General features: G+C 44.3%; 1 protein-coding gene across 7 annotated transcripts in view; it reads right to left on the reverse strand.

Moving 5' to 3' along the window:
• Positions 1-21,995, reverse strand: part of SHROOM3 (shroom family member 3) — a 321,642-nt gene that overhangs the window by 70,927 nt on the left and 228,720 nt on the right. Inside the window, exon 1 of one of the 7 annotated variants that reach the window (XM_027058740.2) lies at positions 15,973-16,514. The exons of the other annotated variants lie outside the window; for them this stretch is intronic. The gene's annotated coding sequence lies outside the window, so the exon portion shown is untranslated. Of the gene's footprint in view, positions 1-15,972; positions 16,515-21,995 lie in introns of those variants that run through there. 7 annotated transcript variants of the gene reach the window in all.

The following is a 21,995-nucleotide window of genomic DNA, read 5'->3' on the forward strand; positions in this document are numbered from 1 at the left end:
GTCAACTCTTTAAGGCATTAAGTTCTTTACTGCACGTGTTTTGGGGAAGGTGGTTCTCTCTTCTTTCAGTTGCTTTCTCTACAAGACTGTCAGCCAATTTCTTTGAGAAAGCACAGTTTGGCCCTATTGGTCCATCTCATTAGCAGCAGGGTTTGTGGGGTGGGGAGGACCGGTGTTGAGGGACCTTGGCCGAGCCTTCCAAACAAACAGTTGGCACGGCCTGGTGCAGTTTCGCTGCCTGATGTTTTGAAGCAGCCAGAATGCTTTCTCAGATTAAGCAGACAGAAGTGCATTTATATAGGCCTGAGCCTGTCCTCAGAGCCCACTGGAGAAATTCCTGTGGATTTATGCTGGATGCCACTGTGTGCTCATTTTCATAATTTGCCTTATTGAAAGTCGTGTTCTTGGTTTCCTGTGTGTTTGTTTGCTTTGTTTTGTCCTGTTCCATGTCCATCGTGTGTGAAGCTGGCCTAATTACCAGGTCTCTCTCGGTAGCAGGTTTGAGGGTCATTACTAAAGGCTTCCCACACATTTCTCCTCCGTCTCCTGGAGGGGGTAAAAAGCCTGGACTCTTGGTTTCTCCAGTGTCTGGAAGAAGAGTGGAAGAATTGATGCCATTGGGAACAGATTTCTATTCTTAGCCTAATATAGCTGTTCTCCATTCTTGGATGATTGAGCCATTTATCAAAGTTTTCAGACATCCTCAGTGAACTGTCCTTTCTTTAAAAGCCCCCCATTCCTTTTGGTCCCTATGTATTTAGACTTAGCCTTCTGGGTCAGGGTCCCTCCATTACTCTCTTTTTTTAATTTTATTTTTTGCTTTTAAAATCACTATGTACCCACCTAGGAAGCTCACTCTGTATTCTCTCAGGCCTAAACCCTATCTGGTGCTCTCCATCATAGCGATGTCACTGATTTGTATTTAAAAACCTCTTCTTTCTGGGGCACCTGCTATGGCTCAGTCGGTTAAGTGCCTGACTTTGGCTCAGGTCATGATCTCACAGTTTGTGAGTTCGAGACCGCATCGGGCTCTCTGTCAGCACAAGCCTGCTTCAGATCCTCTGTCCCCGCCTCTCTCTCTGCCCCTCCCCTGCTCGTTCTCTACCTCTCTCTCAAAATAAATAAATAAACTTAAAAAAAAAACTTAAAAAAAAAACAAACCTCTTCCTTCTGCTCATGCACCCTCATTTGGCAGCTTGCTCACTCCAGGAAGGCCACACATAACCCTTCAGTCAGGCGTTGTGATCGGTAGGCCTCAGACTGTGTCCGTCTGTACCTCCTGCTCTTGCTGCTGCTTTTTCTCACTTCATATCCCTTGAAACCTCCCAATGGATCCACGTGTACAATTTGTACCACCGGCATTCAACGTATTTCTGATGATGTTTGAAACCACAGTAAGCTTAACCATATCTAGATCTTAGGTAATGACTTCTATGTTGACCTTGCACAAGGACTAGAAAAGGGTGGGTAGGGGAAAAAGCCAGATGACTGGCCAGATCTTTTCACCTACCTAATAAATATTTAATCACTTCAGATTTACCTTTGACTGTAATCCCTCCACCCACTGAAGCCTATGCACAGGCAGCCCAGAGCAAGTGCGTAAGAAAACAAAGGGCACTCATGCAAGGCCCTATAGTTAAATTGATGATATCTTTACCACTGGAGGAGTACAGTCCTCCCCTCAAATACTCAGAGCCTGACCTTAAATCAACTCTGATAAGTGGCAGGCTGTGTAATATGGATTAATGTGGATTCTGGAGCCAGCTGCTCACATTCTTATTTGGGCTCTATTACCTAATAGGTGTTCGACCTTTGGCAGATCACTTATAACCTCTTATGCCTCAGTTTCCTCCGCTACAAAATAGGATAATAGCACCTACACCAAAGGGTAGTTGTGAGGCTTAAACAAGTTGATATGCCTAAAGCACTTAGAACAGAGCCTGGCAATAAATGTTAACTTAGAATAGAAACTTACATTTATTGGGCACATGGTATGTATCCGATACTGGACTTTAAAAACAGCTATTCAGTGAATTTTCTTATCATGTGAAACAGGGATGATCCTCATTACAGATAAAGAAAGGAAATGAAATAAAACAAGTGGAAACAGGAATGGCTGAAGGCCACACCCTCTCCTCCATGTCACCCCTCGTTAAATGCCCCTGAGATCACTGGCTTTGAATACTCTTTTCCTTTTTTTTTTTAATATTTACTTTTGACAGGGAAAGAGAGAGACACACACACAGCGAGAACAGGGGAGGGGCAGAGTGAGAGAGAGAGAGACAGAGAGAGAGACAGAGAGAGAGAGAGAGAGAAACACAGAATCAGAAGCAGGCTCCAGGCTCTGAGCTGTCAGCACAGAGCCCGAAGCGGGGCTCGAACCCACAAACCATGAGATCATGACCTGAGCCGAAGTCGGACACTCAACCGACTGAGCCACCCAGGCGCCCCTGAATACTCTTTTCTTAAGCACTGCCACATGTTAAGCCATGCATGCCTGGCATTTCTTCCACATCACCCTTTTGCTACTTATAGGAGACAAAAAGATATGCATGAAAACAAAAGACTAGCAAATATACCAGAATATTACTACTGGGTGATTATAGATGATATTTTTCTTTTTCTGTATCTTGCAAATTGTTTACGATTAACAGTATAATTACCAGAAAAAGTAAATTAGCCTTATTTTTTTCCTAACTAAAATGAGTCTAAGAGTCTGGTTTCTCCATATTTTTAAAGGGAAATCTTTGTCAGGGAATGAAAGTGGATAGATCTCTCCTGGGAGGAAATCTGGGCAGTGGAAAGACTACACTTGTGGCAGGTTTACTTTGGGAGCTCTAGCAACCACTGAAAATCCTTGTTGGAGGAGGAAGCAGAATTTCTGGGAAGCCAGTATCAGTAGAGAAATGAACGCTTCCTGAGAAAATTCAGCCTCCATCTTTCTTTCCCAACACCCCCTCTCATGCATTCCCAAAGAACCATGCAAATCTCTACACTGAACTGTAATAATTCCTTACTTTATTCTCACCCATTATAGCTTAAAAGTACCTTCCATACATTATTCCTTTTGGCCTTCATAATAATCCTACACAATAGAATGGGTACTATTTAGCCCCACTGAACAGATCTACATTCACAGCCTCACAGAGAGACACTAACTTGCCCTAGTGCAGGACTTGTAAGATACACAACTGGCATATGAAGCCAGGGCCCCTAACTCCAACTCTCACCGTCTCTCATTTCGTATTACTTTTGGATCCTACAGTCCTAAGACTCCATTGATACAGGTGACAAACATTTAATACCAAGACTTCTTCAAAGGGAAAGCTTCTTTGGAAGAAAATAGAAAGCTACTGAAATCCAAACGGGACCCTCTCCAGCCCTAGCCTAAATGTCCCTAGATCTAGAGAGATGATGAGGTCAGATTTTGAAAGACTCCTCATCCTTACCTCTGCCGCCAAAACTGCATTCCTGTTTTTGACTCAGAACTTCCTAACACTGGTCACGCTGCTGAAAACATACAGCACATGTTTCATGCCAAGACTCAGAGGCCACTTCTATACCCTGCCCAATCATCCAACCCCTCCATCAACAATCACTAAGGTCCACAATGGACCACACGATGGATTAGGCCCTGGGCTTGCAATGGCAGTTGAGTGGACCCCTCCTGTGAAATTACAAACTAATGGGAAGACAGGCAAGACAACTGTACAAATATACAATGACAAACCATGGTAAGCGCTAGAGAGAGAGTACATGAGACCACAAGAGTAGTCCACACTCAGCACACCTTCCTCTCCTTTCCATTCCCTCTCTTTCATTGTCTATATATATGCTTGTTTCCCCTGGTCATATGCTTCAAGGAGGGCAGTTTATCAAAGCACAGTCCCAGATGCTGTAATTACCCTATGGAGTGCTCCGAGCCAGGCCATAATCATTACCTGCACAGCCTAATGTAATCCTCACAACCAGTCTCTAAGGCAGGTACTTTTATGCTGTTACATCTCCACTTTCCAGATGAGGAAAAGGAAGCTCAGAGAAGCAGAGAAAATTGAACACGCTCTACTGGAACAAAAATTAAATCCAGATCTGGCTGATGACAAAGCCTGTGCTCCTCACCCCCATGCAATAGTCTTAGTTTCTCTTTTCTTCCTTGGCCAGGTAAGGTGCTCTTCTAAGAGATGATGCCCAATGAATATTTAATAAAACTATGCTCCGAGTGGACATTTGGCCAGCTTCCTGGTGGGCTCCCTGCAGTTGCCCACTCTGTCTCACGTGGATGGGCACTGCTGTCTTCCCGGAGGGAAGTTTTGTTGCTGATGCCCTACTTGGACCAGACAGGTATGTTTTTGGTCTCATGAGGCAGGTAGGGAGGGATGCACAGAATATAATGCAATCAGCCCCCAGACCCTCAGCTGACACAGCAAAGAACACAGGAAACAATCTTGACATCCTACATCATGGGAGGGTAAGGTTGGAACCAAATACAAAATGTCCCAGTCCAAATTCCTATGGCTTCCCTCTCCCAGACCACAGTGCATGGCATAGTCCCAGCGATGACCACTAGGACAGTGTGTTAGAAAGGATCTACTTGAGGGGCACCTGGGTGGCTCAGTCGGTTAAGCGTCCAACTTTGGCTCAGGTCACAATCTCATGGTTCGTGGGTTCGAGCCCCGCATCGAGCTCTGTGCTGACAGCTCGGAGACTGGAGCCTGCTTCTGATTCTGTGTCTCCCTTTCTCTCTCTGCCCCTCCCCTGCTCACACTCTGTCTCTGTTTCTCAAAAATAAATAAATGTAAAAAAAAAAAAAATTAAGAAAGGATCCACTTGAGGTGAGAGGAGCAAGAGAGAGAGAATAAGCAGCAATGTGGTAGAAGTAACATAGGAAAACATTTGGTAACACTTCCTCCCTTCTTTCCACACATTAGGAAAAAGCAGTTGGGATGATTAAGCAGAACACCCAAAATGGCCATATGCGCACACACTAACATAGAGGGAGATAATACTGGACCGGCAGCCGGGAGACCTGCACTGGGTTAGGACAGGTGAGCTATAGGGTTTCTTCTACCTGTAATGGTCTATGAACCGAGGTGAGAAAAAAAAGGGCATAAGTAACAATCCTGAGTGAGAAAACACAATTTCTGAGTACCTTCATCCATTAAGTGATGAGTGCTTTCTACATGCAGGTTCCAAGCTAGAATCTGTGTGGAATAAAAGACAATTTCTGATCTCCAGTCTCGCTGGAGACACATACACACACGATCTGGATCAGATTGACCTGGGTTGCATCTGAGCTCGGCCAGTCCCTGGCCATGATTCTGACCCTCAGGACCTCATGTATAAAACAGGGGACAGAGTATTATCTGCCTTGTGGCAAGGCTGTGAGATCCAGGGAGACTGGCTCGTGGGAACCACTACCAGACACAGCCACGATCACATGATCACAGTGGTCTACATGAGAGAGACGAACAGGATAAGTCATCAAGGGGTGTGACCGCATGGTTGGTATAATGACGGGCTCTTTAATTCCTCAAAACAGGAAAACTGCAAATGTCCAAAGCATTTAGGGAGGGATATAAATATTTAACTCCAGGGTGGAGGATTTTTTGCACATAATTAACAAGAAATATGGAGCATGAGGAAGGCCCCTTGGGAAGGGACGAACACAGAGGACCTAGCAGCTGGTATGAAAGAAATAGTTCCTCAAGCACAAGGATGACAGAATTAGCCTAAGGAGCTCTTCCAGGGGCCTCCTCTCATCAGAGGAGCCCCAGGCACCGGACAGAAATGGCACTTCAGGGAATGTATGTGCATGGATATGTTAAAAACATGACTTTGGGCCCAGGGTGGTTTTTTTTTTTTTTTTTTTTTTTTTTGAGTCCCTGGAGTCCTCCCACATCAGGCTCGGAGCGAGACATCCCTCCCCTCCTCCTGGCTCTGGAAGGTTCCTGGGGTTGCAATGTAGTCAGTGGGAGCCAGCGTTTCACTCTCCATCTACATGCAAACTAAGTCACTCCTGTCCTAAACCTGCCTAGAGAAGAGGGGTGGACCTTAAAACTGGAAATGGAGACCGTCATTCATTGAGAGAAAATAGGTCCCTTGCTCAATTTGGCATCAGCTGAGGAATCTTAGAAAAAATGAACTCACCCCCTTGTTTGTGAGGAAGGCCTAATCCTCACTTTGCCCAAGAGGATTATTGGGTGTTAGAAGGAAGCTTGCATGCACTTTTTTTAAGCTCGTGCCAACTGCATTTGTGTCCACAGTATCCAAGATTCGTTCTGCTGTTTAGGGGAGATAATAGACATTCCAGACTATTTTAATGCCTCTGAATCACAAACCTGAATGTTTCCAACCTTTGCTATCACCCAACACAGGAACCTATCCCCCAAGCTTTCCCACAGCTGTTGCTTTATATTCTTGGGAAGCAAGTCTGAATGGAAGCCAAGGTACCAAGGTATAGACAAGTTGTGGAAAAGTAATCATTTGCCATTTACAATATACCTTTCCAAGGTGTTTGTCACTATGGTCCACAGGCTGAGTTTCAACTTAGCCCCATCATTTTTCCTTTCCTTTGGTTACTATAGGATTAATGTAATACAGTCTAGAAATTTTATTTCTTTTAAATGCTGTATGTCCCTACTCACTCCAACACTGTCCTATCCTCTTCAGGAGAATTCTGGACCCAAGAACATATGTCACACAAGAGTGGGACTGACCTGACAAAATCTGTCTTGAGTTTAGCACAGCATTCTCAAAACATCATTTAAAAATATTACAAATTGGCACCTGTGTTAGGCTTTATAATTTAGAAAGTATTTTTACATGACAAATTTAATTCTTATAACAACCCCATGAGACATGGCCCCGTTTCACAGAAGTGAAAACTGAGGCACAGGTAATTTTTTTAAATGTCTATTTATCTTGAGAGAAAGAGGGAGAGCACACACATGCACATGAGCAGAGGGAGGGGCAGAGTGAGAGGGAGACACAGAATCCCAAGCAGGTTCTGTGCTGTTGGCCACAGAGCCAGACATGAGGCTCATTCCTACAAACCATGATATCATGACCTGAGCTGAGATCATGAGTCAGGTGCTTAACTGACTGAGCCACCCAGGCACCCTGAGGCACAGGTAGTTTAAATAAGGCACACCTCATTTTATTGTGCTTCACAGACATTGTGTTTTTTTTACAAAACGAAGGTTTGTGGCAACCCTGCATTGAGCAAGCCTATTAGCAGCATTTTTCCAACAGCATTTGCTCACTTCCTATCTCTGTGGCACATTTTGGTAATTCTTGCCAACATTTCAAACTTTTTCAGTATTATAACATTTGTTACGGTAATCTGTGATCAGTGATTACAACTTGCTGAAAGGTCAGATGATGGTTAGGATTTTTGGCAATTTTTTTTTTTTTAAGTAAAGGATATACACTGGTTTTTTTTTAGACATGATGCTATTGCCCACTTAAAAGACTACAGCGTAGGATAAACCTAAGTTTATATGCATTGGGAAACCAAAAAGGTCATCTGACTCACTTTCTGGCAGTGGTCTGGAGGTGAACCTGCAGTATCTCTGAGGTATGCTTTTAAGTTGCTTGAGATCACAATGAAAGTGGTAAAGCCAGGACCCAACAGATTATAAGGCTCCAAAGGGTGGCCTTAACCACCTTTTATAACAGTCATGTCGCCTACAGCTCAGTTAGATTATCTGCAGGCTGATGGGTCTCTAGAAAACAGGGTAGCCTTGCCCTAGGAAGAACATAACAATTCATCCAGTATGGTCTTCCTCAGAAGTGACGATTTCTGGTGGTTTCTAATGGGTAACTACCTTTCCTTCCCTTCACTATCAAGGCTGTTTAATTTCCACCTGTAGTTACAAGTTCTATCTTGACTCTGAGGCCAGCTGGACTCCAAAGGAGAATCTCAGGAGAGAGCTTCAAAACAAATTCTTAGCTAGTACATTCTCATCTTGAGCCTCAAGTCCCTGGGCTACACCCCAGTTTCCAGTGCCTGCCTGATCTTCCAAGCTGGATGGAAGCCTGTTTTTAAAAAAATTTTTTTTTTTTTATTTTGAGAGAGAGTGAGCACGTAAGCAGGGGAGGGGCAGAGGTTCACAGCAGGGCTGTGAAGCCTGATTCGAGGTTCGATCCCATGGCCCTGGGATCATGACCTGAGCTGAAATCAAGAGCCAGATGTTCAACTGACTGAGCCACCCAGGTGCCCTAGAAATTTGCTTTTGACACCAATTCCTTCAAGAACACAGTCTGGACTCACTATTGTTGACTAAGCCATAAACAGATGGTATTGGGAACAAAAGCCAAAGGGAGACAGGGAAGTGAGGGGTCGTTTTTATCTGACTGGGCAGAGCAGGTCCTTCCCCTCTCCACCTGGCACTAACACACAGAAGGAGATGGCATCAGGCTGGAGTTTGGCAGGTCGTGGATGGGGCAGCCAGGCCAGCCCAGGGCAAGAAACACCCTGTATATCACCCCTCATCTCCCCTCCCACTGCAACCCAACTTGCCAAGCCTGGAAAAGGTACAGCACCCATGACAAAGAGAAGGTACTGGACTGTGACCCCACGTCACGAACCCACGGATAGAAGGGTGGCCTCCGCCCAGCCAGACCTGGCTCAGTAGGGGAGGCGGCCTTTTCTCACTAGCATTCCAGCTGCTAGCGGTGAAGAGGTAACCATGGGAACCGACACAAAGGGCTTAAAGTTGAGGGGCAGAGGCTGGAAGCAATGGTGAAGAAGCAAAGAGGGACTTCAAGAGACAGCCCTGCAACTCTCCTCACGTTAGTCATGCACATCTATTGTGAGTCACACTCAAAGATAAGTGGAACTTGCACACGGCACAGCAGGCTTGAAGGGTCAGGGACAGCCAGAGAGCAAAGATCCTTGCAGGTTCTTCCTCCAGATTGCTTCTCCCCCCCTCCAGAGAGAAGAAACCTCAGGGTTTCATCTGCCAGGAATGTTGCAGATGGGTGGGTGGACACAACTGGTACACAATAGCCTTTAAATACAAGGCTGCAAGCAACACTTCCTAATGGGAGTCCTCCTCACACCCCCAGCTTCAGCCCACTGCTTCCAGGGGGACTTCCAGCACGTGCCGGGGAACCTCTCTGGAGGGTCCGTAAGTAGACCTGGCACCATTTGGGTACTGAGGAAAAAGTCCTGAGATTCTGGCTGTTTAGCTGCACTGCAAAGGAGAGGCTTGGATGTTGAGAACACTAACACAGAGCACCTTGTACAACAACGGGAACTTGCAGAAGCAAGAGGCTGCTCCAGTGCAAAGGCTCTTATCTACACAGTAAATCAGATCTATAATTTCTGTAACTACATTTCTCCCCTAGACCTCCACACATTAAAAAAATTAAAAAATAATAAAATAATGTTTATTTTTGAGAGAGACAGAGTGTGAGCAGGGAAGGGGCAGAGAGAGAAGGAGACACAGAATCTGAAGCAGGCTCCAGGCTCCGAGCTGTCAGCACAGAGCCCGACGTGAGGCTCAAACTCACAAACTGTGAGATCATGACCTGAGCCAAAGTTGGAAGCTTCACCGACTGAGCCACCCAGGCGCTCCACCACACATTATTTTAATTGGCCAATGTAACTCTTAAGTCTTCATTAAATCAGTAGGGTTCTCAACCTGCACTTGGCTTTCATTTTTTTTAATTTTTTTTTTAACGTTTATTTATTTTTGAGACAGAGAGAGACAGAGCATGAACGGGGGAGGGTCAGAGAGAGAGGGAGACACAGAACCTGAAACAGGCTCCAGGCTCTGAGTGGTCAGCACAGAGCCCGACGCGGGGCTCGAACTCACGGAGTGTGAGATCATGACCTGAGCCGAAGTCGGCCGCTTAACCAACTGAGCCACCCAGGCGCCCCTTGGCTTTCATTTTTTTAAAGTTCTAGCTCAGGTTCTTCTGCATCTATTGAGGAAATGCCAATGGAAATAGGGAATAGCAACATCCCAGGTCAGTTTACTTTTCCTCTTACTATGACAGGGCTCTGGAGACCATCTTTCACCTGGCCTTCCCTCTTGGACCAAGGTAATCTATGTCAATCCTTGCAAGGGCTTCACACAGCCTAGACCAAATCCTAACAGGTGGCCTAGTTCTCCATATGTCTTTATTCCCAAATTGATTTTTTTTAAAGCTTATTTATTTTGAGAGAGAGAGCATGCGTGAGCACAAGCAGGGGAGGGGCAGAGAGAGGGAGAAAGAATTCCAAGCAGGCTCCACACTGTCAGTGCAGAGCCTTATGCGGGGCCCAAACTCAAGAACAGTGAGATCATGACCTGAGCCAAAATCAAGAGTCAGACTCTTAACTGAGAGACCCTGGTGCCTCTCCCAAACTGACTTCTTAGTCGGAGCCATTGGGGTGCTAGGAGGGTGAAGGACAGGGTCAGAGAGCGTCACTGACAGGCAGAGTTTTGAGAGTCTGGGGAAAGAATCTGAAGTGTTCATTAGCACCCCCCTGCCCCCCATCCCTTGGTCAACTAATTCCTCATCACCCGTGTTCACTTGTGTGCCATCCATAATGGTGGCACCAGTGCCACTTATTGGTGTTACTTTCTCCCTGTAGTAATTAAATCTTAAAAATAATTTTACCTAAAAGGGAAAAGCGACTGACCTCCATTCCGAGACTCCTCAGTTGAGGAGCAGGATCCTGTGGAGCTTCAACCCTGGCACCATCATGCCCTCAGCAAGCTATTTAATCTCTTTGTGTTTGGGTTTCCTCACCTCTAAAGGGGGAGAACAATCACAGGTAGTGTGAAGAAGATAGAAGACTTTCAGGTAGTGCTCCACTCTTAGCAAGTACTCAATCAATTTCAGAAATTAACACCCACCAAGGTGCCAGGCTACTTACTTTTACATGTACTTTGTCATTGAATTGTGAGAATTGCCTGAATCTGACACTATTGACACCTCTTTCAAGGTATTATCATCACAGTTCTGCAGATGAGGAAACTAAGGCTTAAACAATTAGGAACTTGCCCTAAACCACTAGCAGATAGCAGAGCTCAGATTCAGACGTAGGGTGCTCTGTCTCCACAGTCTTAGGACCTTTTCACTACACTGCCTTTTTACACAAGAATATCTTGTTATTCTTATTTTTAGGAAGATAAAAAGAGAAAACCTTAGGAAGAAACTCTGGTGTTTAATGGGGGTGGGAATGGGGAGAGGACAGGATTTAAACTTCCTCAAGCAAGAGGCTTTATAAAACAAACAAACAAAAAACAAGACTAGCCTAAGACGGAGCCCTTTGCCCTGAAAAAAATTCCCAGAAAAATGGATACACATTCACACTTAAGAGTCGGGGCATCTATGAACCCTTGAGTGTGAAATGTCTTATCAGTCATGATTGAATTCCCAGGGCTAATATGTTCTCAGTAAATGTGTGATAAATGTTTACTGAATGAATACCAACCCAACAACAAAATGCCTCTGCTGGAGTTGGCAAAGCACAGAACACCTTTCCCAAACACTTTGTTGAACTGAAATAATTAAAGCTTAATAGATTAAATAAACTATTATCATATTGACCACTCTGTCCAAGGTATTTTACTGAAAATTGAAGTTATATAGTCTGTCTCTTTAAAAAGAAGCACAGGGATGCCTGGGTGGCTCAGCTGGTTAAGCGTCCAACTTGGGCTCAGGTCATGATCTCACAGTTCGTGAGTTTGAGCCTCACGTTGGGCTCTGTGCTGACAGCTCAGAGCCTGGAGCCTGCTTCAGATTCTGTCTCCTTCTCTCTCTGCCCCTTCCCTGCTCACACTCTGTCTCTCTCAAAAATAAACATTAGAATAACATTTTAAAATAAAATAAAAAGCAGCACAGTATCAGTTTGATATAGAGTTCAAGCGTTTCGTTGCCACCTCCCCCCACATCTTTAGAAAAAGGATGTAAAATGTAACCTTTTCACCCACCTCTGGGTTCCCAGAGGAAGCTATGAACCTAGTCTGGGAGTTCAGCTTCAACAAATTTCATAAAATCAGTCCTCTAACACAGAGGGGTTTGCCTAGTGGGTATTTCCTCTCCAGGGTTCACCTCTGGTGGCAAAGAAAAGCCACACTGGTACTCTGAACAAGTAAGGTTGTAGGCAAGAACTTTAAATTCCCCATAACCTCAAAAACAGAACTCATTAAAAAAAAAAAAAGATATATAGAATGCTAAGGATATCAGTTAATAGGTTACAGGATCCTTGATAATCTTAAATGAGATGGCTTTTACAAAAAGTACAAATAATTTTATATACACCAATACCACATTTATATTTATCACAGCGCATGGGATTATTAGCTGACATTTACTGAGCCCTCGCTAAGCTAAATACTTTCATTAACTCAATCCACACAACAACTCTATGAAGAAGCTTCATTATTGTCCAAAGCTTTCAGATTCAGAGGCATTTAATAATTTGCTCAAGGCAATATATACCTAGAGGCAGAGATGGGATGTGTACTCTGTCTGGTCTATCTCCAGAATCTAGGTTTTTCTTCTCCTGATTGAACTAATGTTTTGCATACAGTAAAATGCGTAAGTCCTTAAGTGTTCAATTTGATGGAGCTTGAAAATTGTGTATATCTATGCAACCATCTCTCGAAACAAGACCTAGAACCTTTCCATTGCTCCAGAGAGCTTCTTCTTACCTCTTTCCAGTCACTCTCTCCACCCCTCAAGAGGCAGCCACTAACACCTGCCACCATAGATTAGTTTTGCCTGTTCTCGTTCTTCATAAATAGAATTGCTTTTGTATTCTCTTGTCTGTTTTTTTTTTTTAGGTTTATTCATTTTTGAGAGTACGAGGAAGAAGGGGCACAGAGAAAGGAGGGCAGAGGCTCTGAAGCAGGCTCTGCACTGACAGCAGTGAGCCCTACGCAGGGCTCAAACCCACGAACCGTGAAATCATGACCTGAGCCAAGGTCAGATGCTCAATCGACTGAGCCACCCAGATGCCCCACCTGTGACTGGCTTCTTTAACATAATGGTTCTGAGATTCATCCAGCTGGTTGTATATATCAGGAGTTCATTCTTTTTGATTGCTGAGAAGTAGGTCATTGTATGGATGTACCACAGTGTATCCATTCTCTTAGTGAACACAGGGTTGTCTCCAGCTGTTGGCAATTATTAATAAAGTTGCTATGAACATTCTGTACAAGACTTTTTGTGGACATTTGTTTTCATCTATCTTGGGTAAATAGCTAGGCATGGAATGTTGGGTCATAGGGTTGGGATATGTTTAACTTACAATAAACCTAAGTTCTTAACCCCTATCCTCCCTCACAATGGCATTAGCTTATTAACATCTGATTTCTCCTCTTACAGGACAAGAACCCAGAGGGCAAAGAACCCATCTCCATTTCCAGGGCTGCCTCCCACATAGTAAATGTTTGCTGAACAAATGAAAGACCATTGTTACACTCCTGTTCCTTCTTTGGGCGTTACTATAGCATAAGAAAACATGCTTGGCATGCATGGAGAAATATGACAAGCTGGCGGGTGTGGAGGGGAGGCACTGCTCATTCAAGCAAAGTGAAAAACCGCCCAGCCAGGAGACTCTTGACTTCCCCATTTTCCTCTTGAGGTGACCTTTCCTAGAAAGTGAACCCCTCCCAGTGATCCTGGGGGGAGAAAGCGTGGTGGCTGCTCCTGATCCAGTGACGTGACAGAAAGGGAGGAAGGTGTCACTGCAATTGAGGTCACACAGTGGTTAGAATTACAGGATACTTCTGTCAAACGGGAGAGGAGAGGAAGCAGCAACCCATGAAATCCCGACCTTCTGAAAGAAACCACAAACCAGCAGCACTGCTGGCCCAGGGGAACAGCCTCCAACAGAAGTTACAGGAATACGTGGTCTGGACAAAAGCGCTACACAAGAACACATTTTGAGGAATAAAGTAAAACGTAATGTTGACGTAAAGATGTCATCAGATTTAACATACAAAATAGGAATCCTGAAGAGAAAGTTGGATCCAGAGTGAAGAGAGCTCCCAAGGACACCATCTTTAGTTGAGAGTTTTAGGACACATGTACCCCTCCCCCACCTTTCAGGAAGAACTTTTAATTCCTGTGAATCAACCCATTCATTTACTTCAAACCACACAACTTATGCTGTATTCAACTTCTGTAACTTCCTAGACAGCAATTAAATCATTGCTGATTTTTCTATCCATAAACAGAAAAGAATTGGCAAGTCCTAGGAGTAATTATAAATCTTCCTTATCAAAGGAGGATTTTCATTTTATGTAAATCCAAACAGGGCTTCACCTCTTACTGGACTCAGGTGCTTTGGGGGTGGGGGATCTTTATACTCTTTGGTCCCAGGTTATTGAAGGCTGAAATAGAATTAGAATTCCTCGATTTGGGGTTTGGAGATGTGACCCAGTCTTCCTTTATCCAGACAGTACCGCACTGAAGGCAGATGGATGTTTATCCTATTCTTAAAACCGCCAGGGAATTAAATTCTCTACAACATCCCTTGGTAACCTTCTCCAGGGTTTTATCAAGCATACAGTGAAGAAGTTCTGACGTAGAAACCAATAAAAATATTAACTCTACCAGCCTAGCTACAAGCACTGGTAAGGGATATGTGTTTGGGCACTTTGCCTTAATGGTAGAGATGTATTTACAAAACAGGCTATACAAACAGAAACCATTTGTCAGGAGCAGATGTGGGAAGCTGACTCAAGAGAAATTGCCACAATAAATTCTGCTCCATGAACTCTGTAAAGAAGTTATTGTTGGTTACAACCTTTTTTAAAGTACAAGGTTATTCCCTGGTCATTTCCTAGTTTTAGTTCCTAAACCAGATTTGTGAGCAATTAAAAAAATGTCTGCAAAGTTTTCAAATGACTAAGCTTTTATGAAACACAAGCCTTAACCTACAATATAAACATTGTTGTGAATAACCGTTTACTTCTTTTTCAGTTCTGTATGATCCACCTTTTCTGCAATGACCATGTAATACTTTCACAATCAGGAAAAAAAAAAAAGATTTTAAAAGACAAAAATAACCATCAAAATTAATTAAAATGGAAACCAACTTCTGGTGAAATCATTTGGGGGTGGGATTTAGCTATACGTCTAACACGCCTTTGATAACTAGTCCTTAAATATTAAATAACTAGAAACAGAAAACGCACAGAACAATCTTTAGAAGCCTCTGTGCTAATCTCTCCATGGAGATTATACGCATGTGGGTGCTCGTTCACTCCTAGCCCAAAAGCCTCCCTGCACAGAAGTTCACTACACCACTATGATTAAAAAAAAAATAAAAAGTAATACATCGCAGAGAAAGAGACAAACATACTCCCCCCCCCACCCCCATGCTCCCAGTATTGAAATTTTTTAAGCTTTCCCTTCGGCAAAGCACTTTTATCCCTCTGGCAATTCAGAGTAGAGCGTGTGTCAGGTATAATTTAATTCCTTGATTTAATTTCTGCTACAGACCGGAGAACACACCTTTTTAAAAACTGCCTTAAGATCTGGAACAAGTCGGGGGCGGGGGGTGCGCCTCAAAGCACATTTGAGACCTTTCCTACAGAAACCAATCCAGTAAAATTACGAAAGAGAAGTCTTTCTAAACCCAGTAGGGGCCCTTGTGCGGAGCGATTTATCAAAATTAAAATATTTCACAGATCATTTCTTCTGAAAAGTTTTCACGCTGTCAATAATCTGCAATTATTTTCCTCTTGGAGTGGCAGTTCCTGCCTCCATTTAAAAAAAAAAAGCCAAGGCCCAGGAGTGTCAGGAGACCTTTGGAGAGCGCCGCCCCCCTCCCCCCACCTGGCCAGCCCCGGAACCCATCCCCACAGAAAGGGTTTTTCCACAGTCGCCGAAGGGGCTGAAATAGACACCCTTTAGAAAGCAGACGGCGGGGCACGCCCGCCCCCCTCCTTCAAAGACAGCAGTGCGCCCCGGCCGCACCCACCGCCGGCCAGGGGGAGCGGACCCGAGCCCGGCACTCACCATCGCCGCTCGCGGGGCCGCCGCCGCCTCCCGGGCGGTGCAGGACTCCAGGCCGACGCCAAGTTCAAACCTCGCCGCCGCTTCAAGGAGGCGGCGCAGGGCATCGCCGGGGGTTTCGGCCGCGCTCAACAATGGGCGGCTCGGCCGCGCCCTGCGCCGCCGCGCCCCGGCTACTGCAGCTGCGGCGCGGCGAGCCCGGGGCGCGCGGCTCCAGGGGCCGAATCTCGGCGCGGGGGACCCGGGGGAGGGGGGTGCGGGGGCGCCCGACGACCACGCCTCCGGGCCTCTGGGGCCGCGCCGGAGGGGCCGCGCTCGCTCCGCGCTCGCCACCAGGTAATCCCACAGGAAGCCTCCCGGATTGGCCCGGGCGCTCAAGACAGGATTTGCATTTCAATGGCAGAAAAGGCTCCCCAAGGTTTGAAAACGGATTCCGGGATGGAAGAGTCCGGCTGCCCTCGCCCCTCCGCGGGCTACGTCCTCTGGTCCTCGTGGTATTAAGGGGACCGACACACATGCTCCCTGTCTCTCCTTTCTCAGCTCACCCTCAGAAAGGTGGGTTACCTCCCCCCACCCCGCCCCATTTTGAAATGAAAAGGAATCTGAGAGCAAAATACCAACTTTAAGAAGCCCGCGCTCGCTTTTCAGGGGCCATACAGTTAGTAATTGATCAAATGAAGCATGAATGAAGCAAGGTAAAAAGTTCACAGCTTGGAAGGAAAAAAAAAAAAAGCTCACATTACAAGGAAAATAACCATCCTTTTTCTTCGTATGTCCTCTTCAGTAGAAGTCAACCGGAGAGATCCAGGTTGTTGCCGACCGGCTAATGCTGTTGAAACCTCCCTTCCCAGTCCCTTTTTGTTTCCATGAGCATCATCTCTACATGAGAGACAGGTGATTATTCCAGTAGTTATGGCTGTTATCTATCGGGAGCTTGGATTCAGCTTTGCGAACTTTTCGGTTTTAGACAATATACACATTTGCATTTGTTTTGCTTTTATGATACAAGTGCCCAGTTGATAGTCTTAAGGAAGGTGGGGTGTTTAGTTTCATCTTTCTTCAAAGGCTCTTCCAGCCTCTTTCAATGGAGGTAAGAGTTTTTTCTTAGAGCACCTTTCTTAATTGCTTTCACATGTTATCGTCAGAGATTAAGAAAACAGGTCTGAAATTGGTTTTATTTCTTCTCACTCAAACAATCCCTGTTGTTAACATTTCAGGTTCTATATTTAAAGCAGTAAATATATAGATACAGACACAGAGAAGAGAATGCCTAATTAAGTAGGAACTAGAAGCCTCGGTTCCAGGAGGGTTGATACCATTTGTCTTTACTTGGCTGTATTCTTTGTTATTAGAAGCATTAGCTACCACAGCAACCACTGAATAAACCTCTTTACTGAAATCTTTATGGACAGGCTTCCTTCCCACTTCCAAAAAGGTATTATCCCCCTTAAAACTGGATTTTGTCTTCAAAATGATATTACAAACATGCACAAACACATCCACACCTATCATGCAGTCAACAGGGTACGCATATACACTGTTGCTAAGTGTTGGAAGCAGGAAGGCTAATGTGTGCCTGCCCTGTGTGTAATGTCCTGTGGAAATCTAGTTTTGGGTGAAGGTGATGTTCACAGCTTAAGCTTTAAATAAGTGACCAGCCCTTCAGTATAGACAGCACATTGCGTCTGCCACCATGTTGAGGAAATAGCAAGTATTAGCTAGAAGACTCAGCCAGGAGCTCTGAGGGAAGAACAGATAAGACCTGTGGCTTCTTTATCTTGTTTTCTCAGTGCTCAGGGTCAGGTGAAATCTCATGAGGGTGGAACAGATCCCTCTATTCTTATATGAAATATCACTTTAAATTGGTGATTAAAGCAATACTTTGGGTCCAAATCTTACCTCCCATGCAGCCTGTATTATACCAGTGAAATCCATCACTATGGTGAGAGACCCTGGGCTTCCATTGTACAGTTGTATCTGTAACTCAGAGGCATTGTCAGATATTTGTAGATGAAAGGAAAACAACCTATCTCATGGGATCAAAGCTGAGACTGGAAATGAAGAAATCTCTGCAGCAATACAAAATTATGCTAACGTCTCTCTGCACAAGCTAGAGGTAAGTTCCCTCACCTGGCGCCTCACCTGGAGTTCCCTCTCAGTGCTCCTGCAGAATGATCCATCCCTTCCTTCACAAAGCATAACTTGTAAATGACCATGAAACAGTTACACATGTCAAGTATATGTATGGGTTAACTCTAAGACAACTATTAAAGATGGCCTCTGTAAAGTCATGCTGTCTTTTCATTCCTATTAAGACTGTAATCAGGAATCATACTTTCACACTAGAATCCAAAGCATTTTTTGTAACCCTAGGATTAGGGTCTCAAGCAAAGGCCTTTATGAAACCTGGCTGTCACCTGCAAAGCTACTTAGAATCTTACAGAGGTCAGAACCCAAGGAAAAGATAGGCTAGGCCTAGGTAGGTAAAAGTTCACTCATTATGTGTGCCACTACAATTTTTGTTAGTATAGCACCCAACTGCCATGTGCATAGCTTAGGGGGTCAGATCTGGGATCCTGCATCAAACCTGCATAGGTCTAAATGGAAGCCAAAAGGAAGAACAGAACAAAATTAGCAGATGAGACTGGAAGGGATTGCTTCATGGACATGTAAGAGACAAAGGACATTTTCAATGTTATGGGGGGGTCACTGGTTAAGTAACAGTCACTCATGTCAGCAGCCTCAGGTCACTAAGGAGACAAGGATGGACAGCATTCTCCTGGGAAAGTCTTGATTGAAAGATTAGAATTGCCTCCTGGAAACTGGAAGCAACATAAGTGTTCATACCGAAATGGTTAATTCTGAAGCATATAATGCAGCATTTACAAGAGGTAGACCTATATGTAGTATCCAGAGATTTCCATGTAGTTAAATGACAAAGCTATATACACAGTATATACAACGTTTATCATGCTTTACAAAAGTCTAAACATCTGAAAGCGAATACTAAATTATTTCTAGAGTGGGGGCAGGGGGGTAAATATAAATGTACCTTTAAAAATTTTTATTTATTTATGTAAAGGTTTTTTTTTAATTTTATTTTTGAGAGAGAGAGAAAGAGAGGCAGAGCATGAGCGGGGGAGGGGAAGAGAGAGAAGCAGGCTCTAGGCTCTGAGCTGTCAGCACATAGCCCAATGTGGGGCTCGAACTCACAAACTGCAAGTCATGACCTGAGCTGAAGTCAGATGCTTAACCGACAAGCCACCCAGTTGCCCCTAAAGCTTACTTATTTATTGTGTGAGAGAGAGGGGGGTGTTGGGGAGGAGTGGGGGAGGGGCAGAGAGAGAGGGAGAGAGAAAGAATCCTGAGCAGGTTTCCCCTGTCACCACACAGCCCCACACAGGGCTCATTCCCACTGACTGTGAGATCAAGAGTTTGATGCTTAACTGACTGAGGCACTCCTTATTTGTTTATTTTTAAGTAATCTCTACACCCATTATGGGACTTGAACTCATGACCCTGAGACCAAGAATCACATGCTCTTCTGACTGAGCCAGCCAGACACCCCTAAATTTACCTTTTGCTTTTAACATTTCTAGAGAATTGGGGCATTTTTAAAACAATAAGTATAATTTTAAAACAGTAAGTATAATTTACTCTTTGAATTGAATGTTTACAATATTGTAATAATTATGTGTTCTGAAATATTTCAGCCAAATAAGCTAATTTTGATAAACTGAATATTTTATTTCTTCCCACACGTGCTCCCCACTTTCTCAGGCTGACGCTTTGCAAGACAGCAGGCAACCCAAGGAATAAAGTCCATCCCCCAAGCTCAGACGGAGCTGCCACATCTTGAGGGTGAAAACTCAATTTCCTAGAGCCTGGGTACTGCAAGGCTAAGAGGGAATAAGAGAGGAAAACGTGGATGATGAAAAATAGAGAGGAGGGAAGATAGAGGAAGAGAAGGGATGGAGAAAGGAAGAGGGAAGGAATGAGAGATGGTAGCTGGAGGATAAAAGACAAGGGGGGAGCACAGGAGGGAGGATAGAAAAAGGAGCATCTAGCTCCTAGAAACATGAAGATGTGCTGGAACACATATGTTAAACACACAGGGAAGAACATACACCAGCCTTTGATGGAAGTTACCAGAAAGAGGTAGCATGGAAGAATGTTAACTTTATTGTTTTACTTTTATTGTGTCATAGTATTTGCCATAACATCAAATAATAACATTTTTTAAAAGTAAACTCTACCCCCAGCATGGGTCTCAAACTCACGACCCCAAGATCAAGAGTCATGTGTTCCACTGACTGAACCAGCCAGATGCCCCAATAACATCAAATAAGAAAACATTTAAAAATAAGGCACATCGTAAATAAGCAATTATGAAGAAGGAGGAAAATCATCCAGCAAACCTGCCTTTGATTATAACTTGGGCATGTCACAGCCTGAAGCTTTAACCCTTCACCTAGATGCATAGTCTAATAAATAGGATATTTGTTATCAGAGGGATTTATGTAATGCGGGGTAACGAGTTTTCAGACAAAAATTTAATAGAAAGTTGTGAAATTCAAGAAGTTATCAGATTTATACACCACCAGCGTCTTGGATGACAATGTCTAGAAAGTCAATAAATGTCAACTAGGACTGCATTGACTGATAACAACTTACACTAGTTCTGGTCGTACTGCTCACATATGCATATGATCATCATTTGTTATCACTGTGTCACCAGTGACATTACACCCTTTTCTGGACATAAGGAAATAATTTCTATGCCTTGAATAATCTGAGAGTACAATGTACAGAGAGTCGTCTTCTGGACATGATTTAGATGATACCAGCAAATTCCACTTATATTTTGATTGACAGAATATCATTTGGGAAGTTTCGGGACAGCCTAAGATAAGATTTTCCCATTGACTCCCCCCCCCCCTTCTCCTTCTCTTTCTTTCTCTCTCTTTGACCCATTTCATTTGCGATACCACCGGCTGAGTGCCTGCAGAGTGCCAGACTTTGAGGATATCAAGTTGGATGAGGTCCTAGCCTTGACTTCAAGGTGCTCATCAGAAACTCAGACATCTAAAGAAATTATTTCAGTACCAGATAAGAAGAGAGTGTGGTTATCAAAAGTATGGGCTGGATTAAAGAGCTTGCTAGCTGTGTAGAAGGTTAATTGATCTTACTAAGCCTTAGTTTTTTCCTCTAAGTAAGAATAATTATACCTCCCATAGGTTTTTGTGAAGATAACATGAGATAGTTATTGAGTGTGTGTCTGGGGGGTGGGAATAACTGTTCGTTATAGTCCTGTCTTTCCTCCCAGCCAGTGCCATCCATTGACCAAAGAAAGGGTGACTGAGCAGAACTCATAGAACAAAGGCAACCAGGCACAAGTCTTAAGATTTTTGAGAACACTCAATTAGAGCCAGTTTTCCCTCCACCACAGACATTACAGCTTTCTAGGACTAACAAAGAAGGGCAAGGCGAGTCGGAGAGAAGTGAAGGGGAATTAGAAGCTAGAGCAACTCTGGGTCCTATGTGGGGCAAGACAGTAGCTCCAGAAAGGCTTAGAGATTTGAGAGCAGAAAGTATGTGGGCCCTGACCCCAAGCAAGAGTCTGGAGATCTGGCTTAGTCCCAGAGTCGTTGGAAACTCGGCCAGGAGTAGGAGTCACAAAGAAATGTCTGTGTGGTGTGCTTAGGCAGGAGAGAGCTTTGTGCTTCCCACCAATCCTCCCAATCAAGAGTGGTCCAAGAGAGGCAGAATGTTTCTGGTAAGACCAAGACAGCATAGATGCTGGATGGATCTGAGGAAACTGTAGATACCACTGTCCCAGCTTGGATGGTCAGCAGACACATCAGACAGCAGCATAGGGAGATGGTGACATGGAGGCCAAAGGTGCAATTTCACTTAGCCTCCCTATGACACACACACGTACCTGCCTAAGGCCCTGACAACTCTCCAGCAGCCCCAGAAACAGGAGACTCGGAATTAGCTGATACTAAGTTTCTCTCTGACGAATG

This window comes from Acinonyx jubatus, chromosome B1, assembly GCF_027475565.1.
Source record: "Acinonyx jubatus isolate Ajub_Pintada_27869175 chromosome B1, VMU_Ajub_asm_v1.0, whole genome shotgun sequence".
NCBI classification, from domain to species: Eukaryota; Metazoa; Chordata; class Mammalia; order Carnivora; family Felidae; genus Acinonyx; species Acinonyx jubatus.